Raw genomic sequence first — 7,059 nt, forward strand, 5'->3', positions numbered from 1 at the left:
TAGAATTTCATGTCTTTTATAAACTGTGCACAAAGAAATAGACAATTATTGCTTAATGAACACGAAGGTGTTTAAACGTTGTAATTAATCTTATTCTTTCTTGGACTTCATGGCATAAACCAGATAGAATCCGTCGGTATCGATTAAAAATCGAAACTGAAGGGGCAACGTGGGACCGGACAGGCCAGTTTAAGTCCTGCGGATCCGAAATAAACCCGGCACGGTGCAGCGTGGCGAAATAAGTGTTCGTGCACGCGTGTCGCCCAGAGAATGTCCTGTGTAGCGAATAACTAAGTATACGTACTTGCTTGTACGCACCGACCGATATCAGGTGCGTACGCAGTGCGTCATTTCGATAGGATCTGGGTCCTCGTATACGCATCTCGATTCGATACGGGCGGTGAACATTCCGCCCACTTGCTGCCACGCCGCGCCGCGCCAGAATACCTCGGAATACGTACGTGTACACTACCGTCCACAAGTATTTGAACAGTTAATAAAAGATACAATTGAAAAATAATGTTTTTTTACATTAAATGACAATAATCAAATTGTTTTCAATGTAATCTCATATGTTTATTAATTTAGAATTCTTCAGGTTCTTCTATAGTCGAGAAATATCTCGTTTAAGAGTTGAAAGTGATCAAATACTTGTGAACGATAGTGTATATCTATGCTTGTACGTATTGTAACTGTACTGGGTAACGTGTTCCCAGAAACTCGTGGGATCTTCATTGAATTTTGTCTTTCGGCTGTCGCGCCGTACCCAAGATCCATCCTAGCGATACTGACGAGTCGATATCCGCTGTAATGAGGGCTATTACAGCGACACAGATCGACAAGTCGATACTCGATTTTGTAATTAGCTTGCCAGCGATCCAGCGCACGCGTTTCAATAGCGGAATGCATTTACTCGTATTGGATATCATGTTCCATGTCTTTTTGTAATGGGCCTGTTTGATACGACCTCATTTACCTGATCTATCGTTTCGAAAATAGAAACTTCTTCCACGAATCGTTTGCTCTTAATGAACAGATGAAAGTTAAATAAAAGACCAGTGATATAGTTAGCATTGTTTAAGCAATAGATAGTTAAAAATTGTTGTTCAACACTGTACCATTTTCAAAAAGCTTCGCATCACACTCGACCTTGCCTGTCGTTATATTCGATAGACACAGTTCATCCTTGCAATACAAGTAATCAAGTTGCTCCTAACTGTGAGCTCGCTGTTTTTCGTCTTATCTCGTTCTCCATTACGCGGACAAGCTCGAGGACGAAGGGTGGAAAGCAGCTTTAATGGCGGCTATCAGATCCAAAACCAATAACCTACGCCGCGCCGAGGATAAGCGTGCACGGGACCGAATGGAACGGGGCGGGAAGGGTTTGGGATGGTGTGGGCAGATAATCACGCGAAACCAGGGGCATCTTCGAACGCCACACGCCTTCCGATCGCCACATACGTCCTTTCTCTCGCCGCGTGGCTCGGTCCTTGGCTACTACCTTGAAGCCAGGGCAACGTGTGCACCGCACGCCCCGGTATCCGTACATTCGTTCGTACGCTCTCATCACCGCGGCCCGAGCATGTGTGCGCACTCGAGAAGTCCTCGATCCCACATCCAGTGCTCCACGGCGAGGCTCCCGATTCCGATCTTCCCAGCTGCTATACCGATCAGAACTTTCGATATCGATTGGATATAATGACGCGTTCGTAACTATTGGATACTGCGGCGAACCGCAGCTCTCGGTTATATGGATGGACCTGAAGGGTAAGGGAAGAATCAGCTGTACACAGAATACGCAAGTACTCGCATGGAAATTTCAATTGCCAGCGTACTTTTTCATTCGGCTTGATTTTTAGTCAATTTATAGACACTCGAAAGGAGATTATTAGACCAGACGAAATTTTTCCCATGCTCGGTCTAGTTCATAGTAAGCGTACGATGACAAGTGGAAAAATTGAATCTCTATTTTCTAAGCTCACGATCGATATTCGAATCAGGGAGGAATGCCTGATTGAATTGATTCACGATAATGAGGTGGCGATGTATAGCAATTACGCGCACTGAAATTACTATGTTCTGCCACATTCTTCTTACGGTACCCGGTTTCTTCTACATATATCATTCATCAATAACCGCGACGACTTTCTTCACTATCTTACTTTTTGAGTCTGACGCTGCTTTAGAACTTTACTTTTTGAGCATGTTATTTTTGTAACAATCAATCGTGCGCATTCGTTCTAGGCGATAACGATTGACAGGTAAAAAGACTTATCGTGGTCAGTTTTTGTGCAACGATTTTCATCTAATTGCCGGTCCACTTTTTTCACCTAATTATTAGACCACTTTTTTTGTTCATTCTTTCTTATTACATACAGGGAGTAGTTGTATTTCCTCCTGCAAATTCCATACCCCTCTGTTTTCTTCGAGCCACTTCGATTCACTCCGGTTTTTGTTCTCCTCTTCACGGTTTGTTTAACCGGCTACACTACCGCAAATATTCCACGTTACGCCGCGCCGGTATATTAATTTTTTCATCGCGGCTTGCTCTTATCGATGAATACACTGTAAACCCGGCCGCACGCTTAGGGATCCGATGATGCGCTTTTGCGCACGATAGAAACCACCTTACTCGATTTGTTCCTTTGTAATCTTTTTAAAAACTGTAAGAATGGAAAAACTTTTGCATCGAGTTATTCGATCCTTGCTCGAGTCACTAGCTGGGATCAAATCTGAGTTTATTAATAAAAGTTGGCCTCGTTGCAAGGAAAGCATGTCTCCCTCCCTCTGTATAAGTATATTACTCACAGTTTTCCAGTTGAGTGCAATGAAGTTCGTTTATGACTGAGCAATAATCACATGAATAAAGTAATTATACTAATTGAATGCCTGCTTATTAAATTACTTTCGTCCCACTAATTAAATCATTTCGAATATTCATTTAATTGCTGAGTAAAATCGTACACTTTCAACTGGAAACTTAAATACATATTAAATTACATGAATAATTCATTTTTGAAAAATAAATTCTGTGAGTCTATTGTTTTAGCGGTAAAATCTCGAGGAAGAAATCTAAAGACTTTCGCATAGGGAGACTGTATTGTTGATCTTTGACCGAGTATGATGAAGTGCGTCGCATGACCGGGTAGCGTATTTAAGCCGGTGACCGCGGACATCTCCATTTCCTGGTTAAACGAACGAATGACCGTCTCTTCTCACCGTGACGCGGCAATGTTTCTAGCCACCGTTGGTCAGCCGGTCGACAAATTAATGTCAAAGGCCAGTAATTGGAGAGATGGCCGAGAGGAAAGAATGCCGGGCCAGTACGAGCGTCTATGTACGCGAGGCGGAAGCCCGCGCTCTAGGATCCTCCATAATTCGACGCTAGATTTAATCTAACGTTGGATTGTGTACCATTAAGAGCGCCATACGGCGTATGTACAAGGTGTAACGTATGTATGTTGGACACACTTTAAGGTCCAAAAATTAAGAAAAGTGAAAGGGTAATTCAATTATTTTGTTTATGAATATACAGATATGTATTAAATTTTTCGTTTTATAAAAGAGGTACAAAGTAATTAAGTGAGCCTTTATACTAGATGTCTTCTCATTAATCTGATTATTCTATCAATTGTTTTTTAAAATTGTTGAAATCTTATTCCATTTATCACATTAGTGGATCTCAATATTTCCTGTACTGTTCAGTATTGATATTTATTAATTATAAATAATCTTAAAGAATTACCTAACAAGTAAAAATTTGATGCATTTGAATTTTGGATCCAAGCAATTATGTTCAATCCGCTAACATATCATTCATCAAAGTATTCCACGTTTTATAAAAGATATAGTCTGTATTTTACAAGTAATGGTTTCTTATAGTCTTTATTTTACAAGTAAAATTCGTATTTTTTCTTATTGTCTTTCGGTCCACAATGAGAACTTTGAAAACTATACCTACTATACCGCGTATACATCTATGAGCTTCACGCGGAGTTGTGTTCACCGGTGAACAGTGATCCTCGAATTCTTCTCGTAGACGTTCACGTCTTAATCACGACGAGCCTTATCCGTACGGGATCTCCTCTGCCCACGGGTTATGTGACTTTCACGTATTAATTAGCGACGTACACGCGTGGCCGGTCGATGCTAGACGGTGCGGTGCACTCATGCCGCGGCGTGGGCAGTGAGTTCATTTGCGCCGCGCCGCGTCAGTACAATTCCACTTAAGCCTGCTGATGATCTAGGATTTTCATACACACTTAATGCTTTAGAAAACCGTTTGCGTGAGAAATTCGCATTCGCCTTAATTTGACTACCTAGGATATGAATTAGGATTACGTATGAATTGCCTTTGTGTTAAATCAAACTACCTAAGGATTAAGTCTTAGGCTATCGAGTTTTGCAATGTTCAACAGTTCTTTGAATAGAAGAATTAAAGTGTATTTGCATTGTAATTAACAATTGTGTTTTAATTATTTTTTACTTGGTACTGTCAATTATATTCTGAGATACAAAATCAGTCATAACTATATCTAGCAATTACATACTTACTAGTATATATTTATAGCAGGCTCGTTATAATTTATATGATTATTGATAAATTCGTAACTTTGATCGCGATATTTTTCGCTTATCGCTCACTGAGGAGCAGCAGTGGGTACGTGATACACGAAACAGAGACAGGTGGTTGTCACTTATTTACTTGCTCGCCATCTACGTACTCTGTTACGGATATTAAGCGGTCCGTTTAGACGAGCATTTAGATTGAAATCAGTCCGCGATCAATTATCAATCCCGAATGAATTACCGTTTCGATAAGCAGCATTTATTGCGGCATCATCAATAATTGTTCCCGCATTAACCGCTGTTATTGCTCCGCCGGGCAATTAATTTTCTCGTCCGGAACGACGTAATTAATTATCGCCAAACCGTATCGTCTGTGTGCGTACGTATGCGAGCAAATGCGCATATGCCTTGAACACAGTATAGTCGACGAACCTCGCCCCCTCCCCATCCTGTATCGATCCATCGATTCAGGGATCGATCGATCAACCCGTGTTCGAACGAACGTCGTCCGGTGCGTGCACGACTGCTCTCGTTTCGGTTGGGTAACAGCTGCTTCATCATCATCCTCGCCCCGGAAGGTTGAGGAAGAACGTTGTAGAAATTGGACACGGAACGATCCGCGCAAAAAATGAATCGGCGTTATCAGCATTGCATAATTAGCCGTCCTTTCTTGCAAATTACGCGCATCGATAATGCGGCTCGTTCATTCTCGTCCCTCGATCGCTCGCCTCCTTCGTTTTTGTTCGAACGTGTATCGGTAAAAACATTCCGGTTGTTTCAGGAATTAAAGAAAACTACTGTACGTATTCCGTAATGAGTAGTCGATTAACGAGAATGGGAGACGAACTTCGGTGGAACGGCTACGAGGCCGTTGCAGCTGTATATGCAAACGCAAGGACGAAACGGTTCTACATGCTCGTAACATAAAGTCGATCTCCGAGATCATAACGATAATCGTACCGGTGTTTCGATGAGTAAATACAATAAATATATTAGTTATGAACAGGAGCAGCGTGCCACAGGTGTGGGTCTCGGAGTCGGGTGCGACCGGGGCGCGTGGCGTTCGCATTTTGTCTTCGCGAGTCGATATAATCTTTCAATGGAAATCAGCGAAAGTAAGTGAGACGTCTCGCGCGGCCACGGGACAAACGACCGTTCTTTTTCTCGACCGTGCGCCCGCGATAAGCGCGCCACGCTTCGATTCGCGATGATACATACACGCCGGGCCGGGCCATATGTTTGCGGGCATCGGTGAAGTTCGCGTGCCGCAATTCTTCCATATGTTGGATCCAGCGAGGTTTCATGTCGTCTAACTAAACGCAACGGTCACGCACAGATTTGTGAACGGGGTCTGTCTGTTTGATTGTCCGAACACTTAGTTTGTTCTCGACGACGTGTATTAACGAATCAAATATTTAGCCTCTCGCCGAGCGTGTGTAGGTGCCGCCTTTCGTTTGGCTTGACATAAAACAGTGAATGCTAATGGACGCCCGAGGGTGTTGGCAATTTCACTGTCAATTAACTCAGCTTTTCTTATTATGCAATAAACGCTTCAAGCGGTTTGCTTAGGTATGTGTTAACAAACAGAAATTAATAAATGTATTCATACATGATTATTTATGGGCTGAGGTGGAACACTTCGTGGCTCATCGTAAGAGTGATTAAATTTTTATTACAAATTATACTGGCATATGTAAAATGTCTGGAATTTTAAACAATATTGCAATTGTCAAAGCGAACCGTGATATGTTGATGGGCGCACCGTGCGTGAAAAGCAAAATTATGAATGCAAATTCAAAAGTTGTTTTTGTAATCAGACGAACAAAAAATTGACGTATAGAGAATTTGTATACAAGGGGAGGAAGGAATCACGTCCGTGGCTTTAAGTGATACTGGCATTTAAGGTAGTATGCAATTCGGATGGCGAATTTTCGTCGGGGCCGAATGCGTGCAACCGAAGAGGAGCAAAGAGGAATGAGCGAGCGAGCCCGCGTTTCATGGCTCGCGTGCGCATGATTGCAGCCCCGAGCCGGCGAGTCAGGTGGCTGTCTACCGACCCTGCCGAGCCTTGAAGAATCACGATTCAAAGACCGAAGATGGAACGTTACTCCGAGTCCCCGACATAGTAGTAGACTGCCTCAGAGCCATATTCCTCGGGCTCTGAAACTCGTGTTCCCGTTCCGTAGAACTGCCCGTAGGAAAGTCAGTGGAAGATTGTTCACTTTCTTTTTATCTGCCTCCCCTCGCGGACGGCTGCGATTGTTCGACGATTATTCCCTGTAAAACCCTGGCAATTTCGTTATTAAACCACTCTGGTTTCCTTCGATCCCGTAGCCTCGCTCGCAGGTACGCCGATCGTCGGTTATGTTGGGTGGGTTTTAAATGCGCACGTCAGGATATGGATCAATCCAGACAGTAAATCAGGTGATTAAAAATCTGTATACAAACCACCGAGGAGAGATACTTGTAAATGAATTTCGAAACTTATTC

At 42.8% G+C, this 7,059-nt stretch overlaps 1 long non-coding RNA gene across 1 annotated transcript in view; it reads left to right on the forward strand.

Moving 5' to 3' along the window:
* The window catches only part of LOC113464868 (uncharacterized), a 113,923-nt gene that overhangs the window by 30,645 nt on the left and 76,219 nt on the right, over positions 1–7,059 (forward strand). The gene's annotated exons all lie outside the window — the stretch shown is intronic.

The sequence above is a fragment of the Ceratina calcarata genome, unplaced genomic scaffold, assembly GCF_001652005.2.
Source record: "Ceratina calcarata isolate Rehan_Ccalc_2016 unplaced genomic scaffold, ASM165200v1 scaffold571.2, whole genome shotgun sequence".
NCBI classification, from domain to species: domain Eukaryota; kingdom Metazoa; phylum Arthropoda; class Insecta; order Hymenoptera; family Apidae; genus Ceratina; species Ceratina calcarata.